The sequence below is a fragment of the Bufo gargarizans genome, chromosome 4 (assembly GCF_014858855.1).
Source record: "Bufo gargarizans isolate SCDJY-AF-19 chromosome 4, ASM1485885v1, whole genome shotgun sequence".
Classification (NCBI taxonomy): domain Eukaryota; kingdom Metazoa; phylum Chordata; class Amphibia; order Anura; family Bufonidae; genus Bufo; species Bufo gargarizans.
Genome location: NC_058083.1, coordinates 482,436,144 through 482,459,556, shown reverse-complemented (window position 1 = coordinate 482,459,556; position 23,413 = coordinate 482,436,144).

Genomic DNA, 23,413 nt, shown 5'->3' with positions numbered 1-23,413 from the left:
ATATCAGGTTGTACCAAGATGGGAGCGGAAGCAAAACTCTCCTTGATATTAGAAAAGGCCTTACGCGCCTCTACCGACCAGGAAGAAAAATCTACCCCCTTTCTGGTCATATCAGTGAGTGGTTTAACAACAGAGGAGTAATTCAAAATAAACTTCCTGTAATAATTGGCAAAGCCCAAAAAACGCATCAGCGCCTTCTGATTCTCAGGAAGCTCCCACTCAAGCACAGCGCGGACCTTCTCGGGGTCCATGCGAAAACCAGAAGCGGAGAGAAGAAACACCAGAAATTGAATTTCTGGAACCGCAAACACATATTTTTCCAGTTTTGCGTATAATTTATTCTCCCGCAGGATGAGCAAGACCTGACGTAAGTGTTCCTTATGAGTTTTGAAATCAGGAGAAAAAAATCAAAATGTCATCCAAATACACTAATACAAATTTTCCCATTAAATGATAAAAAATGCTGTTCACAAAATGCTGAAAAACGGCTGGGGCATTCATCAAACCAAAAGGCATAACCAAATTCTCAAAATGGCCCTCAGGGGTATTGAAGGCCGTCTTCCATTCGTCTCCTTCTCTGACCCTGACCAGGTTGTATGCCCCTCTTAGATCTAATTTGGAAAAAACTTTAGCCCCAACAATCTGGTTAAACAGGTCCGGGATCAGAGGAAGCGGATAAGGGTCACGAATAGTGATACTGTTCAGCTCCCTGAAATCCAGACAAGGTCTTAAAGAACCATCTTTTTTCTTAACAAAGAAAAAAACAGCGGCAACAGGTGACTTCGAGGGTCATATGTGTCCTTTTCTCAGACTCTCAGAGATATAAGCACGCATAGCGACCCTTTCAGGTTGGGAGAGATTGTATAAACGAGATTTAGGCAGCTTGGCGCCTGGGATGAGATTAATAGGGCAATCGTACTCCCTGTGCGGGGGCAAATCCTGAACACCACTCTCAGAGAAGACATCCGAAAATTCAGAGAGAAAAGATGGTACAGTCTTAGTAGAAACCTCAGAAACAGATGTCGTGAGGCAATTCTCTCTGCAAAAGTCACTCCAACCATTTATTTGCCTCGCTTGCCAATCAATGGTGGGGTTATGTTTAGTGAGCCAGGGTAGCCCCAACACTAGAGGAGTAGGCAATCCGCTAAGGACTTAACATGACACATCCTCAACATGAGCATCACTCACAATTAAACGGATATTGTGAACTATGCCCTTTAATGATTTCTGAGAAAGTGGAGCGGAATCAATAGCAAAAACAGGAATATCCTTTCCCAAAGTGCATACCTGGAAACCATGAGTTATCGCAAATTCATTATCAATGAGATTGACAGCTGCTCCACTATCTACAAAAATCTCACAAAAAATGTTCTTGCTCTCTAGCGCCACCCAGGCAGGACAAAACGGGAACTACAAGCAAACGGAAAACCTTCAATTTCCGCCTCAACCCTGCCAATAGTAACAAATGGAACATTTTTAAAGGATTTTTTTCTTTTTGCTTCTTTATTACTCCCAAAAAACTGCCTGAATCTCCTAGAGGGACAAACATTTGCCAAATGATTTATACCTCCACAACAAAAACAAACCTTCCCATGCGGGCTGAATCTTCTATTGTCAGAGGAAATCAACCCCAGCTGCATGGGCTCCTGCTCAGAAAGGGTTGACAGCGACTGAGACCCCTGCGCACAGAATGAGACAGCTGCACTGTCCTGGGATAGAGTATGACAGGAAGGAGTGATCGCTCCTCTCTCTCTAAGACGCCTGTCAATACGAACGGCCTGAGACATAGCAGAGTCCAAGGAGATAGGCCTCTCATGAAAGGCAAATGCATCTTTCAATCCCTCTGAAAGACCATGGCAAAATTTACTTCTGAGTGCAGCATCATTCCAACCAGTATCAGCCGCCCATCTCCGAAATTCTGAGCAGTATATCTCTGCGGATTGTTTACCCTGGCATAACAGACGTAGTCTAGACTCAGCCAAAGCAATACGATCCGGATCATCATATATCTGACCCAGGGCTAAAAAGAATTCATCCACTGAACGAAGGGGTCGTGCCCCCACCGGCAGCGAAAAGGCCCACGACTGAGCGTTACCCCTGAGCAGCTATATAATGATCCCCACCCTCCGTTCCTCATCACCAGAGGAATGGGGAAGAAGGCAAAAATTGAGTTTGAAAGCCTCTCTAAAACGCACAAAATTCTCACTACCTCCGGAGAACGTATCCGGGAGCGAGATCTTAGGCTCAGAACAAACTCCATGAACGCAAGCTGAACCTGTCACTTGAAACTGAGAAAGAGTCTTACGGAGATCTGCTACCTCCAATGAAAGACCCTGGAAGCGTTCAGTCAAAAGTGAAACCGGATCCATGCTTGAGACGGTTTTGGCGGTTTATAATGTCACGGAAGGTGTACAGGAAACAGGACAACACAAAATGAATATATGACTCACTGGATCCAAAACTAAGGAACAAAAAGGGAGACCTCTGCATCAGACCTGGCACTCTCCCTGACTGCTCAGCCTATGCGAAAATCCCAATGGTAGATGATCGCATATCCTCGTACCTCGACTGTATAACACCTGAACACCCTATAATAGTGATGGGACACGACCACCGGCTCCCTACACTAGACACGGAGGGAGTCAGGGTCACCTGGGATCCAGCAAACAGAAAAACACAAAAGAATGCACAACACTTATCTTGTAGAAAACTGGGAAATAGGATCAGCATGCACACACACTCCAGGAAGTTGTATAAACCGCACACTAATGCATTATGGGGAGGAATTTAAAGGGATGCAATCAGTCCAACTACATGACAGCTGAGAGAGGCTAACGAGATGAGGAACTGAAAGCAAAACAAAGGAAGCTCAAGGAGGAGGTTCTGAAAGGCATCTGTCAGAGCTTCTCAGATGTCTGGTGGTGACAAAAAGGCCCGGGGGTACCGACACTACTGCTACGTTGACGTGAGTTTCGCCAACTCACTGGCTTCGTCAGGAGGCCTCCTGACAAAGCCAGTGGGCTGGTGAGCTTCAGTCCAGTTGGTGCTCTTGGCTGGTCTTTGTAAAACAGGAGTTTGGGTGGAGGCACCTCTTTGGGGTTCCCTTTTCCCTCATTATTTGTTTTCACCAATGTACATGTCTAATTATGTTCAATACATTTTTGTGTTCGATTTTATATATTATCTCATGCGTATTATTGTGGGGTTATTGGTTGGCTCTACTATAGGTTTTGTTGCATCTACTAGACCCCTTAGAATAATGATTATTGTGGTCTGAGGTACTGGTTGGTTATAATTGTGGAAGAGGCCTGTGGCCTGCATCTTAGACGCCAGTGTGGAGCTGAAGTCAGGTGAATATTTTCCTTTTTCGTGCTCATGCACACGACCGTTGCGGATCCACAAAACATGGATACCGGCCGTGTGTGTGTTGAATTTTACAGAACTTCCTCTCCTCTTTAGAACTGTTCTATCCTCGTCCGTAAAACTTTTGCGCCCCTATTTAAGTCAATGGGTCCGCATCCGACCTGCAATTAATACGAATCGGATGCGGACCAAAATACGCTTGTGTGCATGATCCCTTATCACTACTACTGAGGCTCTGAATAGGCCCTTATAAATACAGGGTTCGCTACAGGGTGGCATATTATAACTACTGGGGCACTACTGGTGCGGTGCACGAGGCTGAAACGACATGCTACAGTGGAGCAGCTCACCGCCAAAATGTACCAGGGGGCTACTTTTGTCTAAAACCACAGTTCATTGAACACTACTGCATATGGGGCTCCAAATCAGACAGATGGTCACAGCACCTCTGCTAGCAAAATTCCATCAGCAGAAAAGACTTCAATTTTCGTGGCAGTATTGAAATTGGACCTCGGATGGACATTGGAGAGAAACATCAGAGAACAAATACCTTCAAACCATCGCTGGAAGAACACAAGCTGGTGATGGCAGCATTATGCTCTGGGGAATGTTTTCTCTATGACCCTTCAGATTCTCAATATCAGATTGCTGGGGGTCTTCTGGTAAATGCACCATTTAAATGAATGGGAGCTAGCCACAGCCATAATGCAAAAAACAGACTTCTGCTTCAGGCTCTGTCCAGTGCTGTGTGTTGTAACCTATCTATCTGATATTAATGACCTATTGATTACACCATCCATACCAATGCAAAACTACATTTACTAAAACTTTTTTTAAAAGTATGTTTAGTTGTATGTAAATAAAAATAAAAATAAAGGGTCAATGAAAAGTTCTACAACTCCAATATTCTTTGGGAGGAATTTATTAAGGTTGGTGTGTTATACATCAGTTGTAAAGGGGTTCTCCCACAACAAATATTCTACAATTTTCAAACCAGCATATTAATCTGAAGACTTTTGTTATTGCATATAATTAAAATTTTAGTATAGCCACTGAGTTATTCAATGAAATGTACCTCTATTATGCCACCTGCTGTTTGTTCCTTCTTTCTCTTTTCACCTCGCAGGGGTGGTCGCACATGCTCACTTCCATCCTTTAACTACCACCAGCCATATCTGCTGTGACAGTTACAGGGCTAGAGTGGCAGCAGAAAGGACACGTCCCCTGAGCTGCCAGCTTGAAATAAATCTAGCAAAGCAATGTGAACAATGAATGTGGAGATCTCTGGATCCCTGTGAGGTACAGGGCTGGTTCTAGCTTTGTTAGAAAGAGATCGTCATGTACTATATGATGCCTTACTTCTATTTTTAACATTAATCATATGACAACCCCTTTCATAAGAAGTGCTCTGGAGTAAGATGCATAAAATGTATATATTTCTGCACATCTTCTGGCAATCCTTGCTCCAGAGCAGGAACTTGCTGGCGTAGATGTGTGCTATAACTTACACCAGTTTCAGGTGTAGATTATAGTAAATCTGGGGTTGTGGAGACCACATCTCTTGGGATAAGCCCCTGACACTTTTTTAAAAATTGCAAATGCACCAGAAATTTGAAAAGTTTTAGTAATTTTTCATGCAAAATAAAATTTGCCCAAAATACCTGGCATTTGTAGACAGGAAAACTGGAGTTCTTGATTGCATACAGAGGCTGAACCCCTGCACATAGCTAGTCCTCCTCTCAGCCGAGAAGTGGATACACGATGCCCTATGATCTAGCCTGGACCCCAGACTGATCCATTGTAGCACACTATCAGTTCACTGCTGCTGATGTATGCAGCTCACTGATACCTCAAGGGGAAAAAAACTGAACTGGATCGCACATCCACAATGCTATGCTTAGAGCTAATTAAACTCGCTTCTCAGTGCAATATTAAAGTGTACAACCCCCCATACAGAATGCATAGTACAATAGCGCTGGAGGGGTTAAAAAAAATTAACTCACCTTAATCCACTTGCTCGCGCAGCCGGCATCTCTTCTGTCTTCTTTTTAGCTGTGTGCAAGAAAATGACCTGTGGTGACGTCACTCCGGTCATCACATGGTCCGTCACATGATCTTTTACCATGGTGATGGATCATGTGATGGACCATGTGATGACCGGAGCGACGTCACCACAGGTCCTTTTCCTGCACAGAGCAAAAAAGAAGAGATGCCGGCTGCGCGAGCAAGTGGATTAAGGTGAGTTAATTTATTTTTTTATTTTTAACCCCTCCAGCGCTATTGTACTATGCATTCTGTATTAAGAATGCTATTATTTTCCCTTATAACCATGTTATAAGGGAAAATAATACAATCTACAGAATACCAAACCCGAACTTCTGTGAAAAATCATGCATGTTCCCGCACCTTTTCCCGCGACGCCCGTGTGAACTCAGCCTTAGGATTATTTGAAGAAGCACAGCCATTATGCAAACATATGCAAACGCTTTAATGACTACTGACATAAGGAATCCACGCTGACCACCACAGGATATGTTCTACTTAATGTATTGGATCCATTCTCTGTGATGCATTTTCTAGCTGACATACTTACACACAGATTAAAAATAAATTCTTTTCCCCTGGTTATGGAGCTTAAAAGCAGAAATATCCGCACAAAGAGCGGGGAAATGTGATTTTCATAATGGTTTTCCAGTTCACTAAATGAATCAGGAAGGAAAGAAAAATTAATTAATAGGAGGGAGAGCGAGTGCTGCTATTTAAGCCAAATGAATATCAGAGAAGGAAATACAATTATTGTTCAGGGAGCCAGCTGGAAGCAAACGGCAGCCTTATTTGTCTCTATGCCATGGCCTTTATGTAATTAATCTTTCATTTGGTGAATTTATGCAAGCAGGACTACCAAGCTCTTTAAGTGTATGTGTATTAATATTTTACCTGTCTGTGTCTTTTTGTTTCTTTGTGGTGCCAGGTCAGATAGGTAACAGGTAGACGGCCTGTAACAAGAGCCTAATCGCATCCAACAATAGACAATAAACATATATGCTTCAGAGAGAATAGGTGAGAAAATATGATCTGTGCGCCTCTGACAGGTTGTCTCTCTGCTCAGGTGAATTATTCAGGCCTTGCAAAAATGGCAAAAACTCTTTGTTTGTCAAGTATCATTCCACAGTGTGGATAAGTCCCAGTAGACATCTCCTCCAGCATAGAAGAATAGTGTATGCTGTGGATGTACAACCACTCAATACTAAAGATTTAGATATGAGCCTAAAGCGTAAATACAATGCTCAAGTGTATCCCAATATTAAACTCTAGCTCTGTGAAATCCTTTCAGTTGTCGGTGTACTATTAAAATGTTATAAGTATATTAATTTCTCCAGGCAGTGTAAACATGATAACTAAGGATGAGCCAACCCAAACTGCAAAGTTCGGGTTCTGTCACGGCCTTTGGTGTGTTTTGTGACACTTTCCTTCACTTAGTTGCCCATGGCAACGTGTGGTGTTATGTGCATGTGGTGGCAGTGTCTCAGCCCTATGGCTGATCCCCAGGACATGGTTGCCACGCATGCCGTTGCCCGCGGCAACAGGTGAAGTGTGGGTTTATGTGTGTACTTCCCCTTTAAGTGGCCGTCTTCCCTTGCCTTGTGTTGGAAGGGTTAACTCCCTTCTGTGTGTGTGATCACCTGGTGTGTCTGAGTGTGGGTGTGGCTACTTTGGGCTATAAAGCCTCTGCTGTTTTCAGTTAGCTGAGGGGTTCTTCAGTCATGGTTGCTGGAGACATCCTCCTGTTATACCATCTGCCAGTGGGGCCACCCTTGTGGTCATAAGTTCACTTATGGTGTTTTGAAGATTGTTTGGTCTCCTTATTATTGCAGCATATGGTTTCTTGGGTTCCCGTGTGATGTCTGGTGTGTGCTGTGTCCTTTGTGTTGTTGTGGACAGCAGCACTTGTACATGGGTTCCAGGTTGTGTGTCTGTGGCAGGTAGGTGTGGTACTAGTCTCACTTACCTGTCATTGCCATATGTCTGTTTATGTCCCCCTTTCTTTGTAGCTTGGCCAGTGAGACTCCTGTTCCTCCGTGTCTAGGAGGAACAGGTCGTCTTCCCTGCTCCTAGTCCAGGGCCACCCTGAAGGCTAGCATGAATATCAGGTTCCGGAGTATGAGCCCTCCTACCATCAGGGTCGGCTCATACAGGCTAGGAGACAGGGTCAGAATTAGGGATTGTTAGTAGGTGACCTGCTCCCTGATTCCTGTCCTGGCCATGCTCTGACCGTCCATCTTCTGATACCGCACGGCTGAGGGTTTTCCCCATCCTCAGCCGTGACAGGTTCGTACCAAACTTTGCAAGTTCGGGTACCCGGACCCGAACCTGTACTTTTTCACTGAAGTTTGGGTTCAGTGTGCGGGTCATTTTATTATTTTCCGTTATAACATGGTTATAGCGGAAAATAATAGCATTCTTAAGACAGAATGCAAGAGTATAGCAAGTTAGGGGTTAAAGTTCAGTGCTTCCACGGGTTCGCTCATCCCTAATGATCACAACTGCCTGGCTCGTCAATCAATGTGGAGAAGGGGCGGCAGTTGCAGAGAGAGCTGAGCCTCTAGGGCTCATTTGCATATATTAAAACATCATTTTTCTCAGCAATGCGGGCACATAGGAACATGGGGCCAACACAGATGCCCTCAGCTGCCAAGTGCACATGTAACAGGTCAGCCAGTGTCATAGGTACAAATCTGCTGACAGATGCCCTTTGACATACAAGCCTGGGTATATATAGTAAACAAAACATCATGGTTAGTAGGAAGACAGTATTCCTAGTACATAATGGATACCACATACATATGACAGTCAGCGTATGCCCAGGAAATGGTCTCACAAGGGCATGAACTCAATCCCAGTGTATGAGTACACTTAACAGAAAAAGATGACCACCCACACACACCAAAGAAACCCTCATGACTCAACACGTGTTTTGCTGTGTTTTTATATGTGATTTTGTCTTTATCATGTCAAATGAAGTTTATTACTGTTTTTGATATCTGTTTTCTTTTGTCTCATTTATTCAGCGTTAACATATTCTGTAGCACTTTGCAGATGTCATCACATCATCACAAGCTGTCTGGGGTCACAATCAAAATTCCCTAGCAGTAAGTTTTTGGTGTGCGGGAGAAAACAGGAGCACCTGGAGGAAACAAAAACAAATACGAGAACATAAAATCCATGCAGGGGAGTGAGGGTTTCTTTGGTGTGTGCAGGGTATTTAGATTCAAACTGAATCTGAAGGTGAAGGAATATTTTCCTACACCTGTCCGGCTGATCCAGTGAAGCTGCTGGAATGCAATACCCAACTTGCTGCTCTCTTCACCATATTTCACTTGCGGATCAGGTAAATTAAAAGCAAAATTATAACAGAAAACAGGTAAGGTCAAGACTGGACTATAGTTATATCACATAGATAGCATAAAACACCTTTTTATATTCTCCACCCGCTATATCCATGACTGCTGACAGAATGCCATGATTCAAATTCAGCTACATAGGACCCCTTCCCCACTGCACCTTGTTCATTTCTGTTGTGTTTGGATTGACCTGGATTTCCCGTGACTTTGAACTTCTGCAGCTTGCCTTTGAAATGGTCTGCTTTGATTATTGTATTGCATGAACTGTGCTGGCCCTGACCTTTTACTTGAATGACTACACATTCCGTGTCTCGATTTTGCAACTACGAGCTGGTTTTTACTCATGTCTCAATGTCCATGGATTCTTCTCCAGAGGAGGTGACCTCCATCTGTGGCAACCCAGGGAATCCATTATCCAGGTAGGCCTTGGGTCATACTCTAAGGACATTTTTGCATTCCATGTCAAAATCATATATAAGAACAGTGCTACAATAAACATCTGTTTATTACTGGAGTCAAAAGAGATGCAAGTGAGCTCTTAACAATCTCTGCCTCTAATGCCACCAAATGTAAGGCAGCTATTGGAGTCAATTATCCTCTCTAGCAGGTACAAGGACAGGATTGTCAACAATTGCAGCATTTTTATGTGTTACAAATATTTTTTTTAGGTTTTTATTTGAAAATGTCTTATAAAAATGCATTGAAAATGCATCAAAAAGGGAAAGTGTGAGCCAATCCGACTCATAATTTGATACTTATTTGTCATTTAATCTGTTATTTGTTATTTAATTGACTTGCTCTATTGTTTTTGTTTAAATTGGCAGAGAAGACTACATGCCATGCTCTCCTGCCAAGAGAAGCAGGTCATGGTAAATTACAGACAGATAGAAGCAGATACCTATCTGTAACTAATCTTAAACATACTTTAAGTGTATGCATATGAAAAGTGGTGAGAGCAGAACCTTTAAGGGCATTTGTTGAGACTGTAACATTAATAGCCTATCCCTAGAATTGGCCATCTTTGTTTATTTAGTGGAGGTTCAACCTCTGGGAAACCCTCCGATCAACATAATAAAGGGACTGTGGTGCTTCTGCAAGTGCTACATCCTCTTCATTGTTGGCATAGGTTGCATAAGTGGTTTGTTCGTATGAGTGGCGATGTCTGGTACTGCAGCTTGTCTAATCCACTTGCATGCCTTTGTGAAGAGAATGAAAGGGATGTAAAACGAGCAGTAGGTTGGAGCCCCACTAATCAAATATTGATGACCTATCCTACATATACCTCATCAATGTTATAGTCCCAGAGAACTACCTTTAAAGGTGTCTATCACCACCCAGGACCATTTGTATGACATTGTAGCTCTCCTATTGTCATTTCCAAATATACCTTTATGTCCTAATCACTTTTTCTTTTTATAATTATGCTAATGAGGTGGAAAGAGCCCAAGGGGCTGTACTTAGTAGTGCAGAAGCTTAGTTGCAACCATCAGGATTGCTAACCGTCCAGAAATTTCTGGACAGTCCATAAAAAAAGGCAACTTTTTTTTCTATGTCTGTGAAAAAAAATAGATGTGTCTGTAATTTCTTTGAGGCTGGTGGTACTTGAACATATTATTTTGGTGGTAATTATCATTATTTTACAGCTCACAGTAAATGCTGGTAATGAGTTCTTATCAGAATATTGAGCTATTAGACATGTATTACTTATAATCTTTAGCATTCATTATGGTTTTCCAATGTGTCTGTAAAAAATGTTGGCTGTCCATGATTTTGGGATAAGTTGTCCAGAAAAAGAAAAATTTGGGTTGGCAACACTGGCACCCATCGGAATGGAGCCCCTCTTCTCCCCTTCTCTTCTTCTCTCCACCTCCTAGGCTTAGCGACATCATCATGATGCCACCAAAAATTTTGCACACTTACACATCTTCTTTATGTGTTCCCTGGTGCCATCTGTAACCTTACATTAGTTTTTAAGTTTACTTTTGTAACCACTTGCTTTGAAACAAGTGGTAGCTCCAGATCCAGTCTTCTCTGCATTCTGTGGATCTGCTCTTGGTTTTCCCACCATGAACATGGCAAGTCATGGCATGAAGAAGACCTCCATGAGATTTGCAGATGACTTCACTGACCCTAGGTGGAGAGAAGAGAAGACAGAGAGAACTGAGACTCTCTTCTCATGGGCACAGCTGGACTCCAGTACCAATAAGTACAGCCCCATGGAATCTTTGACCTCATTAGCATAATTATTATTTTTTAAACTGGTTTTCAGGGGCTAAAGAAGAGTGATTAGGATAAAAATATAAAATTTGAAAATGACAACAGGAGAGCTACACTGACATCCACATGGTTAAAAATGGTCCAGGGTGGTGACACTCCCTTTAACCTTTCTCATTTGCTCATATCAAATTTTATCAATATTAATATCATATCAACGAACATCGATACTTGACCACATACCTCTTACATCCAGGGATATCTCCTGTCATGTAGACCTTCTCTTTCCTCTTCTCCTCTGTTAGACCGCCATGACAAATTCTTTCAGCCGCATCTCGTCGCTACAGAGTTTGTGATACAGACACGTTAGATTTCTCAGTTTTTCCATCAACCTCCCCATTCTGGTGTCCCCACAGTGTCATCCTGCTGCCACCCCCAATACTGTGCCTGTTTTGCTCCCCAATGTGCAAGGTACTATACTGCTGAAAAAAAATAGTGACCCCAGTAGACATAATTGGGGTCTTTTATCAAACTGGTGTAAAGTAGAACTGGATTTCCAAAAGAGCTGTTAAATATGAAAGGTGGAATCTGATGGGCAACTAAGCCAGTTCTGCTTTACACCAGTTTGCTAAATTACCCCAAATGTCCCTATAGTGTCCACAGCAGCTATAATGTCCCCTAGAGTGCCCCCAGTAATAATAACACCCAATATTGTGCTCCAGGTAATAATCCCTGTATAGTGTCCCCAGAAATAATAGAATTGGCCCTATAGTGCCTCCCTAATAGCAATACCCCCCACGCTGCTCCCATATAGTAATTTCCCCTACACTGCCCCCCATAGTAACCCCCCCATAGTAATTAGCCCCCCCCCCCCACACAGTAATTTACCCCACATTGCCTCCACACAGTAGTTTCCCACACACGGTAGTTTCCCCCACATTGCCCCCATAGTAATTCTCCCCACACTGCCCCCACACACAGTAATTTTCCCCACAGAGTAGTATCCCCCACACTGCCCCCCACAGAGTAGTTTCCCCCAGTCTGCCCCCCACAGTAATTTCCCCCACACTGCCCCCATATAGTAATTTGCCACACACAGTAGTTTCCCCCACATTGCCCCATATAGTAATTTTCCCCCACATAGTAATCCCTCCCATAATAATTTGCCCCCACATAGTAAACCCTCCCATAATTATTTGCCCCCACATAGCAGTCCCTCCCATAAAAATGTGCCCCCACACGGTATCCCCCATGAATTCCCCCCCCCCCCATGTCCTTCTATGTGTCCCCCCCATGTCCCCCAAAGTTGGCACATAAAAAAATACAAATAAAATAAAAATAAAAGCTAGATACTCACCTGCGCTTGCTCGCAAAGGAAGGCGCGCACACGTCACTGTGCTGCTGCGTCCCAGCACAGGCAAGCACGATGACGTCATCACGCACGTCTGCGCCGGGATTTCACTACCGCATAGGCTTCAGGCCTACTAGGCCTGAAGCCTATGGTGGTGATCGGCAGCAGAGCAGGGAACTATGCGCTCCCGTGCCCTGCCGCAGTATGTGGGTGCATCAGACCTCCAGCAATGAGCGCTTTCATCTGTATTGATGGAAGCGCCCATTGTGCACACCTGTATGGGCTATACTGATTTTAAAAACTCACCTTCCCATGTGGTCTCAGAAACTTTGTATCGCACGAGTCTTTATCTGGAAGTCTTAGGTAGTGCTGCATTATTCATTCAAGCAGACTGAGCTGTAAATATGGCCCTGGTAACACTGGTACATGGCCACGGATGGACGCTGAGTCTACATATACTTCTTTCCCTTATACTATAGCAGGAGGTACACAAAACCCCACCGCCATGCTCCTGAACCTCTGGATGAAAAAGGGCTTTCACCTCAAACACCCAAAACATAAGTTGAGGCAGTGGTGTCCTTTACTAATAGGCACTCCAGCATATCGCCATATTATCAGCTGAGTGGTTTTGTTCACATTCATGACGCATTAAATGTTTGGCGTTACTGCCAAACCTGCAGTAAGTGGCGACATCTAGTGCTAGAAACCTAAAATTACATGGCACAAAATTATTTAGAACAGATTGTAGAGAGAAGTAAGTGTAGTTTCGCACATGGTGTTTTTTTTTTTAAAAAAGACACAGGGGCACAATTATTAAGACCGGTGTTTTAGGCCCCATAGCTGGCGGTGGATCCGCAGACGTTACGAAGAGGCACAGGTTTCCTAGCTGGCTTACATTTATACAATTTTCTACGTCTAAGGCCTTATGCACACGATCATATGTATTATGCGGTCAGCAAAAAAACGGATCCACAAAAAATACGGATGACGTCCGTGTGCATTCCATATTTTGCGGAACGGAACAGCTGGACCCTGATAGAACAGTACTATCCTTGTCCGTAATGCGGACAATAATAGGACATGTTCTATTTTTTTGCAGAACAGAAATACGGAAAACAGAATGCACACGGAGTAACGTTGATATTTTTTTTGCGGACTCATTAAAATGAATGGTTCTGTATACGGTCCGCAAAAAAAAAATGGAACGGACATGGAAAGAAAATATGTTTGTGTGCATGAGGCCTAAAACAGGCGAAGAAAATGATGAATGAGTCCCTTTCACCGCCCACAACACCCCCCAATTTTAGACCTGGCATAAGTGGGGAAAAGTCTCAGATTGCGGCGCAACTAACCACTGCGACATCATCTAAACCTGAAATGCGCCTAATTTAGGCATATTTCAGAATAGTAAATGACCCCCCCCCCCCACAGTTTTTGTACCAGTTTTTTTATCCAGTCTTTTTAGCCAAAGCCAGAAGTGGATTCATAAGAAACACCAACAAGAATATGTCTCAGTTTTAGGTCTATTTCACACAAGCTTCACGGATTAGGTCCGGATGCGTTCAGGGTGCGTTCAGTGATAATCGTGCAATTTTGTTTGCATCTGGTGTCCGTTTTGTATGCGAGTGCGTTGCATTCTCCCCACGCGGATGACATGCAGATTGCATGCGTTTTTAACGCACGTGAAAAAAACTGATCCATCCTCTAGATTCACCTGATCCATCCTCTAGATTCACCTAATTTTTTATTATTATTCCTCAGGGCCGCACTGCCTCCATTGTGGAAGCGCTTATCTCCATATTCATCTGTATCGCCGTCCTCAGGACAGCAATACAGATGCCTGTGCTTCCGCAGTGCAGGGGAGGGAGAGGCGTCTCCCTTCCCTGTTCTTCTGATAGGCTGCAGCTACTAATGCCTGCAGCCTATCAGAGGCCGGCTCAAACAGCGCGATGACATCATTATCATCGCGCCCCTGAGCCGACAGCACAAAGCAGCGATACAGGCCGGAAAAAGCCTGCATCGCTGCTGATGGAGGTAAGTAGTGTTTTTTTGTTTTTTTTGGGGGAGCCCTGTTACTTTGGGGGCACCCTGGCACAGTATCAGCTTAGCACAATTATTTTTGGGAGACATTATCTTTATACTATTAGTGTCAGAGCGCAGTTATTTTTTAGAGCACTGTGAGCCAATAATTGTTGAAGGAGGCACTATCTGTGCGGTAGTAGTATTTCCAGGGGGACTGTTTCTGCAGTATAGTATTGGGGGCACAGCGGGCACAGTATTGGGGGGCACTATCTGTGTGGTAGTAGTATTTCCAGGGGGACTGTTTCTGCAGTACAGTATTGGGGGTGGCAGGAAAGGGTGTTCAGAAGATGTGAAGATGATGAAAGTGTGGGAAACTAATGTCTGTTTCTGAATCTCTGCAGAGACGGGAGATGGCTGAAAAATCATCATGGCGGTCTGGTCTGAATGGAGAAGATGAGGAAAGAGAACGTCTACAACAAAGGTGACATCACTGGATGTAAGAGGTATGGGGCGCTATGTAGGAGAGGAGATGCTCCGGCTCCCCCCCTGCCATTTGCAGAAGGAGGATTCAGAGCTGGGTGAGGACGGTCAAGGGGGGCAGCAGGCCACGGGCGGGTGGCAGATGGTGGGGGGAACCACAGGCCTTGAGCAGGAACTGGGAAGGGAGAGGAGCTTCCTGGCTGTAGCCTGCTGTTTATTGTATAATGTGAAGCAGGCAGTGCAGCCAGAACAGGACTCCCCTCTCCGTATGATGTATAGAGACAGGCCTCAACAATAGAATTTCAGCTGTACAATGTTTGTTGGGAGTGGCCTATTATATGTAGGAGGGTTTTTTAATAATGGGCGGGTCTAAAATGGGCCACTTGACTGGATTTGCCCCCCAGGACTAAGGCTGCCAGCCCTCCCCTGTCCACTTTCATTGTATCATCCACTCACCATGTGTTCTTGCACTGGCCGGTCTTCCACTGTTTTGGAGAGCAGTCAGAAATGATAGAGGAGGGAACCGCGGAGGAAGCGGATGTGGGTGCATCCTATTGTTTCGCAGCGGGCCAGCAAAGGGCAATTTGTTGGTTTGTACTCTGACCTCCATGCGCACCCTGTGAAGTTCTTTAATTATTGCGGCATGTCGGTGGCTACATTTGATCGGCTTTTGGGGGAGTTGCGGCCTGCCTTGACTTTCCAGGACACCAACATGCGGCGGAGTGTGTCACCTGGAGAACGTCTCATTATTACTTTAAGGTAAGACTATATTATCAGACTCAGACATGAATGACCCACTGTTTGCCAATACATAGTAGTTTGGTCTATGGCCTGTGTATTCGGAACTTTACCTCTTCTATGTTTAAGTACGTAATAGTAGTACACATGTATTGTATATAGTACATTATAAGTAACAAAGTGTGTATGCTTTTGGGCCGACCACTATGTATAAAGTAACGTGGGGTTATACAAAGTCATTTATTAGTCACACCAGAATCAAGTTCCGCGGGGGTTAATCTTTATAATCCTGGCTGTGATGATGAGGATATGTCACCTGTGTGTATCTGGTAATGGTCTGGAAGTTGATGTAGCTAAACGGGTTTTCTTACTTTAAAGTGTATATCAATATCAAGTATTCAGTCCAAATCTTGGACTATGGCCTAATGTTATTTCAACTTGCCAGACACATTGCCATTAAATAGTGTAATGTATTTGAATTAAAAACATGTGATATTTTGTGTATTAATTATATATTTTTTTTATTTCAGATATCTGGCAATTCGTTTTCTTCTTTACATTTTGAGTTTCGAATAGGGACCTCCACAATTGCTGGCGTGGTACGGGCTACATGTGCCACCATTTGGTTGAGACTGAAAGCTTCGGTGCTGCCACATCCAACCAGGCAGCAGTGGCTTGATATAGCCCAGGGCTTCCAAGAGAGGGCTCAATTCCCAAATTGTATTGGTGCCCTTGACGGGAAGCACATATGGGTTAAGAAGCCACAGAACTCAGGATCCCGATTCTATAATTATAGACAGTTTTTCTCTGTAGTTTTGTTGGCCTTGGCTGACACAAACTTCAGGTTTATAATTGTAGATATAGGGTCCTATGGAAGTACTGCAGATGCTCACATCTTCAGGGCTTCCAGAATGGGTCAGTGGCTTCAGTCCAACCAACTGGACGTACTACAGCCAGCAAACCTTCTCTGGCCCACCAGCGCCTTATGTGGTTGTAGGGGATGAGGGTTTTGCCCTTTCTACAAACCTCATGCATCCCTTTCCTAGGTGAGGTTTGGATGCAAAGAGGCGCAATTTGAATTTTAGGTTAAAGGGATTCTGTCACCAGGTTTCACCCCCTCCAGATAAAAATATGGTTATGTTCAGGGAGCTTTAACCATTCCTAATGTGGTCTTATAAATGTAATCTGTAGACTCATTTTTCTAAAAATACGCTATTACTAACCTGTCATTCATAAAAATAAGGTGCCCAAGGGGATGTAAATAGCTCCAAGCTGCCGCCCGCACCCGCTGCCATTCGTGCCCAGCGCATAATCTTCTGTGATGCCTCCTGCTCTCTCTCTCTCTCCCTCCCTCCCTCCCCCCTCCTCCTGCTGTAAGATTGCTGTGACGCCTCCTGCTTTCTCTCCCTCCCTCCCTCCCCCCTCCTACCTTAAAGGTCGGCCCATGCAGCTAGGAGTTAGGGTCAGGTTAGGGACGCTTTAGGAGGTGACCTGCTCCCTAATCCTGTCGTCCTGGCCGAGCAGCCTAACATCATCTGGCATCGCACGGCTGAGGGTTTTCCCCATCCTCAGCCGTGACAAAAAGCGTGTGTAGTGCTGCATAACTACATACGTACCTATGAGTCTACACCTGATGAAGATACCCAAGTCTATAGGCCGCCATCAGGAAGAGACACTTTCCAACTCGGAAGATCAGGATCTGCTGGACTGAGAGTGAGGGAGTTATTTTCTGATTATTTTATGTCCCTTTTCAGCAGCCGTACTAGACTCATGGAGGTTTTTTTTGCCAGTTATTTTTTTTGCCTGGATGGATATATTTTAGTTAGCTTTTGTATTTTGTAGTTAGGGACTCGCACGATAATGAGGACCCTTGATGTGGGATGGAGCTTACATATTTTGCTTACATATATTGCTTCCAACACAGTATGTGAAATATGTACTAATACCTCATTCATACACATTTTTAAAATGTCGCAAAACATGTATGTATGCTTTCCCATCATCATAAATAAAGTTGTACTTGGCCTCATTATGATGTACCACAAAAATATTATTACATGTTTCATGGCACATAACTCCATCTGTATTGTGTTTACTATAGTTTCCTAAAAGACAATATATTGTGGAAAACATGTTATGTATATATGCATAAATATAAAAAATATGTATAATAAAGTATACTTACAGTACTATACTATAGTACCCTAGTACTATACTATACAATACTATACAGTATACTATTATTAATGTGGTGAATGTGTTGGTGATACATAAATATAAATATGCAATGTATATAATAAAGAGAAGTAACAATATAAATCGGTTAAAATCGGTTAAAATCGGTTAAAAAATAATAGTCATATCGACTTTTTCTTTGACTTAAGTTTTTCAAAATAAACTAAATAAACATACCAAAACATTTACAAATTCGTATAACGCTCAGATGGTGAGAGTGGGGACGGAAACTGCGGGCCAGGGTAGGCTGGTTGGGATAGGGGGGCCCGAGTACTGCGATGGGGCAGCTTGTGAGGAGGCGGGGACAGCATGCCCATATGTTGACTCCACATGATAATGTGGGCCATATGGCCGAGTAGGTGGCCCATAATGACCCCTTGGAGGGTGGAAGTGGAGGTTGTGAGCCCAGGGAAATTGGCATTGGCTGGGGGCCAAACATGGTCCCATGGAGGTGCCAATTTTCCAGGGCTCCAGAAATTTCTGTAGGCTTTGTAGGGTCGTTGGGGGGAGTGGATACATCCAGAATGATTCCGAGAGCCGCTTTGGTTCTCAAGACTCGTTCTGGAGGCAGCCGGTACAAATACGAGGCCAGACTACAGGCATAAAAGTCAAACTCATCCTCCTGCCGGGCTCTCGATAAATAATCAAGCACCTGGGTGCTGATGAGAGACTCGGCAGGAGGGATTGCCTGTCGTCTGGCCCAGCTGGGTGGCGCAAAAGGGGGTGGAATTTCTCCTCCAGAAACAGCTGGTGGCCTGGAAGGTGCCGTGCTTGGTCCTGGAGCACTCTCCACCTGCGCTGCCCCAGAGGGAGTGTCTTCCTCCCAGGCACTAGAGAGCAGCGGAGCAGACTCATCCCCTTCATCCTCTAGGTTGTCCTCAGTTCTTAAAAAAGAAAAAAAAATTACATTGCTAGATAAACAGTATTTTGTTTTATAACTATTAACGGCACATATTACTAAAATCATCAAATTACTTTTTGCACATAGTACTACATGAAATAGCCAACTTATTACATATGGGGCAATTTATGTACATTAGGGGAAATTAGAAGTGTCATAGCTGCCCATAGCAACAAATCCTACTCCACTTGTCATGTTGGTCACCTACTTTTGCTCATGAAAGGAGGAATTTGAATGGTTGCTATTGGCAAATATGCCTTTGCTATGCTATGGAGTATAACGTATCACATGTGCTATGCTTAGAGCAGTGGTTCCCAACCATTTTTCGTCTGAGGGCCGCACTAAACATGGCATAAATTTTGTGGGCCAGAACCAGGTAGCTTTGCCAGAAAGAAATGCAAACACTGTGAGGGGGCACATATGAGCATTACTATTGTAAAGGGGAAAATATCTGGGCATTTTATCTGTGAAGGGTGCACATCTGGGCATTACCTCTGTGAAGGGGGCACATCTGGGTCTTACCACTGTGAAAGGGAGCACATCTGGGCATTACCACTGTAAAAAGGGGCACATCTGGGCATTACCACTGTGAGAGGGGCACATCTTGGCATTGCCACTGTGAAGGGGCACATCTGGGCATTACCACTGTGAATGGGAGCACATCTGGGCATTACCACAGTGAAAGGGAGCACATCTGGGCATTACCACTGTGAAAGGGAGCACATCCGGGCATTACCACTGTAAAGGGGTCACATCTGGGCATTACCACTGTGAAAGGGAGCACATCTGGGCATTACCACTGTAAAGGGGTCACATCTGGGCATTACCACTGTGAAGGGGACACATCTGGGCATTGCCACTGTGAAGGGGGCACATCTGGGCATTACCACTGTGAAGGGAGCACATCTAGGCATTACCACTGTGAAAGGGGGCACATCTGGGCATTACCACAGTGAAAGGGAGCACATCTGGGCATTACCACTGTGAAATAGAGCACATCCGGGCATTACCACTGTAAAGGGGTCACATCTGGGCATTACCACTGTGAAGGGGGCACATCTGGGCATTTTGTAGTAGTAATGCCCTCTGTGCCACCTTCACAGTAATAATGCCCATTATGCCCCCTCCATAGTAATAATGCCCATTTTGCTCCCTTAATAGTAATAATGCCCTCTGTGCCCCCTTCACAGTAATATGCCCTGACACACCACAGTGGTTTTTACTAAAGCAGCAGCAGGCTCAGCTCGGCTGCAGTGTACACTACAAGGCACACAGCAGTTTTCAGGAGGACTAGAGAGGAGCTGGATCGAGCAAGCGGCTGCAAAGATGGAAAGTTTTTACCTACCTGGAGGAGGGTGAGCTGCGGCCAGCGGCAAGCACAGAAGTGAGTGAGATAGGTGCGCGCACACTTCCTGACTCAGAGCACGGACGCTACTTCATAGGCTGATCCCCCTGCTGCCGTCCTGCCCACGTGACCTCCCCTCCTCTGTCTGTCACTGCTGGCTACGCTCATCCCGCCTGAGCCATTCAGTTAATGATTCACTGAATGGCAATCGCCTGCCGAGATGAGCGCTCACACATAGTTCACTGCCTGATGCCGGCGGCACTGCACGGGCCGCATGACACAGCTTCGCGGGCCGGATTTTGCCCACGGGCCGTAGGTTGGGTATTACTGCTATAGAGGATAAACTATCACATATGCTATCCTATGGAGGATAACGTATCACATGTGCTATGCTATAGAGGATAAACTATCACATATGCTATGGAGGATAACGTATCACATGTGCTATGCTATGGAGGATCACGTATCACATGTGCTATGCTATGGAGGATCACGTATCACATGTGCTATGCTATAGAGGATAAACTATCACATATGCTATGCTATGGAGGATAACGTATCACATGTGCAATGCTATGGAGGATCACGTATCACATGTGCTATGCTATGGAGGATCACGTATCACATGTGCTATGCTATGGAGGATCACGTATCACATGTGCTATGCTATGGAGGATCACGTATCACATGTGCTATGCTATGGAGGATAAACTATCATATGTGCTATACTAGGGAGTACAGCAAGGATCACACATGTACAGTTGCAAGAAAAAGTATGTGAACCCTTTGGAATGATATGGATTTCTGCACAAATTGGTCATAAAATGTGATCTGATCTTCATCTAAGTCACAACAATAGACAATCACAGTCTGCTTAAACTAATAACACACAAATAATTAAATGTTACCATGTTTTTATTGAACACACCATCCGGATGCGATGCGATTTTCACGCAGCCCTATTCACTTCTATGGGGCCAGCGTTGCGTGAAAATCGCTGAATATAGAACATGCTCTCTTTCCTATGGTATCAGCACTCCTACCATTTAATTAGCAGGAGACTGCAGAAGGGTCAATAAACTCCTGCTAGGTCCCAGTTTGTAGTTCCTGAGACCACATGGAAAAGTGAGCGGCGCTGCATGGCGGCACAAGGTGCGGCGCTGCATGGCGGCTCCAACAGGCTTATGCCCATGAACGTATGTGTCATGGAACCATGAACCAGACGTACAACAAGAGATAAGTAGAAATAAGAAGGCTTTATTGAAAATCAAGCTGTAAGCAAAAGTCCAAACGGATGGCTAAACCGAAGCAGGGTCTTGCGTAGACAGAGGTCAGGAACCAGAAGGGTAGTCAGACGAAGCCTGGATCAGGAACCAGCAGGGTAGTCAGACGAAGCCAGGATCAGGAACCAACGGGGTAGTCAGACGAGGCCAGGATCAGGAACCAGAAGCAGCAGCAGTCTTAGAAGCATGTGAACACAGGAGGACCAAGCAAGGAACTGAAGCCACAGACCTCCTATATATATGAGCTAGGCATCCAGCTCCTCCCAGTGGGAAGGAGAAGCCGCAGGGTGGGAGGCTACAAGAAACCCAGAAACCAAGATGGCCGCCAGCACATGTCAAATGAAGGAGAACAGTAAGAAGGTAAGACCATGACAGTACCTCCCCCTCAAGGGCCCCTCCTCCGCGGAGTAAGGAACGGTTTCTGAGGGAAGCGTGCGTGGAAGGCTCGGAGCAAAGCAGGAGCATGGACATCTGCGGAGGGAACCCAGGAACGCTCCTCTGGACCATAACCACGCCAATGGACCAAAAACTGCAACCGACCGCGGACCAGGCGTGAGTCCAGGATATTGCTCACCTCATATTCCTCACGATTGCCCACTTGGACCGGACGGGGCCGAGGAACCGAGGAAGTGAAACGATTACACACCAATGGCTTCAACAGGGAGACATGAAACACGTTGGAGATCCGCATGCCAGGAGGAAGCGCAAGGGCATAGGCTACCGGGTTTACCCTGCGAAGCACTCGGAAGGGACCAACAAAGCGAGGCGCCAGCTTGGGAGTGGGCACTCGAAGGTTGAGGTTGCGGGTGGACAACCATACACGGTCTCCGACCTGGTAGGAAGGAGCGGGCGCTCGTCTGCGATCAGCCTGGAGTCTCTGGCGCTGCGCAGAGACCTCAAGGGACCTCTGGATCTGTACCCAAGAAGCACGTAGGACGGAAAGGTGATCCTCCACAGCCGGAATATCCTGGGGAGAGAATACCTCCGGTAACACGGCAGGTTGGAACCCATAATTGGCCATGAAGGGAGACGTCCCAGAGGAAGAGTTCACCGCCGTGTTCCTGGCAAACTCAGCCCAAGGCAGGAGGTCAACCCAATTGTCTTGGTGATCGGAGACATAGCAACGAAGGAATTGCTCCAAGGCCTGATTGGATCGTTCTGCGGCCCCGTTGGACTGAGGGTGGTAGGCCGAGGAGAAAGAGAGATGAATCCCCAACTGGGAGCAAAAGGCGCGCCAGAACCTGGACACAAACTGACTCCCCCGATCCGACACAATCTCCTTGGGCAAACCGTGCAACCGGAAGACCTCCCTGGCGAAAATCGTGGCCAACTCTTGTGCAGAGGGTAACTTCTTGAGAGGAACACAGTGGCACATTTTGGAAAACCGATCCACAATCATGAGAATGACCGTATGGCCTCGGGATGCAGGGAGGTCCACAATGAAATCCATCCCCAGGTGTGACCATGGGCGCTCCCCGGTGGCTATGGGTTGCAAAAGGCCCAACGGAAGGTGCCGAGGGGACTTACTCTGGGCACAAACGGAGCATGCCGCTACATATGCGGCGATGTCGGAACGTAGAGAAGGCCACCAGAACAGACGTGAAACAGCCCAGGACAGCTGATTCTTTCCAGGATGCCCCGCGGCCTTGGCGTTATGGTAGGTTCGCAACAACCGAGTGCGCAACTCCTCAGGCACAAAACACCTGCCGTTGGGTCTCCCAGAGGGAGCACCAGATTGAGCCGCCAAAATCTGCTCACCCAGGGGAGAGGTCAGGCTGGTGCGAATGGCGGCCAGGATCTGATTCGGAGGTATGACCGAAGTCGGAATCGACTCCTCCCCGGACAGCTCGGAGTACTGCCGTGATAAGGCATCCGCTCTGATGTTCTTGGAACCGGGTAGGTAGGAGACCACGTAATTAAAACGTGACAAGAACAGAGCCCATCTGGCCTGACGTGGTGTCAATCTCTTGGCCTCAGAAAGGTAGGTCAGATTCTTGTGGTCCGTCAGGATGAGAACCGGAACCACCGAACCCTCGAGCAAGTGCCTCCATTCTTTAAGGGCCTGCACGATGGCCAATA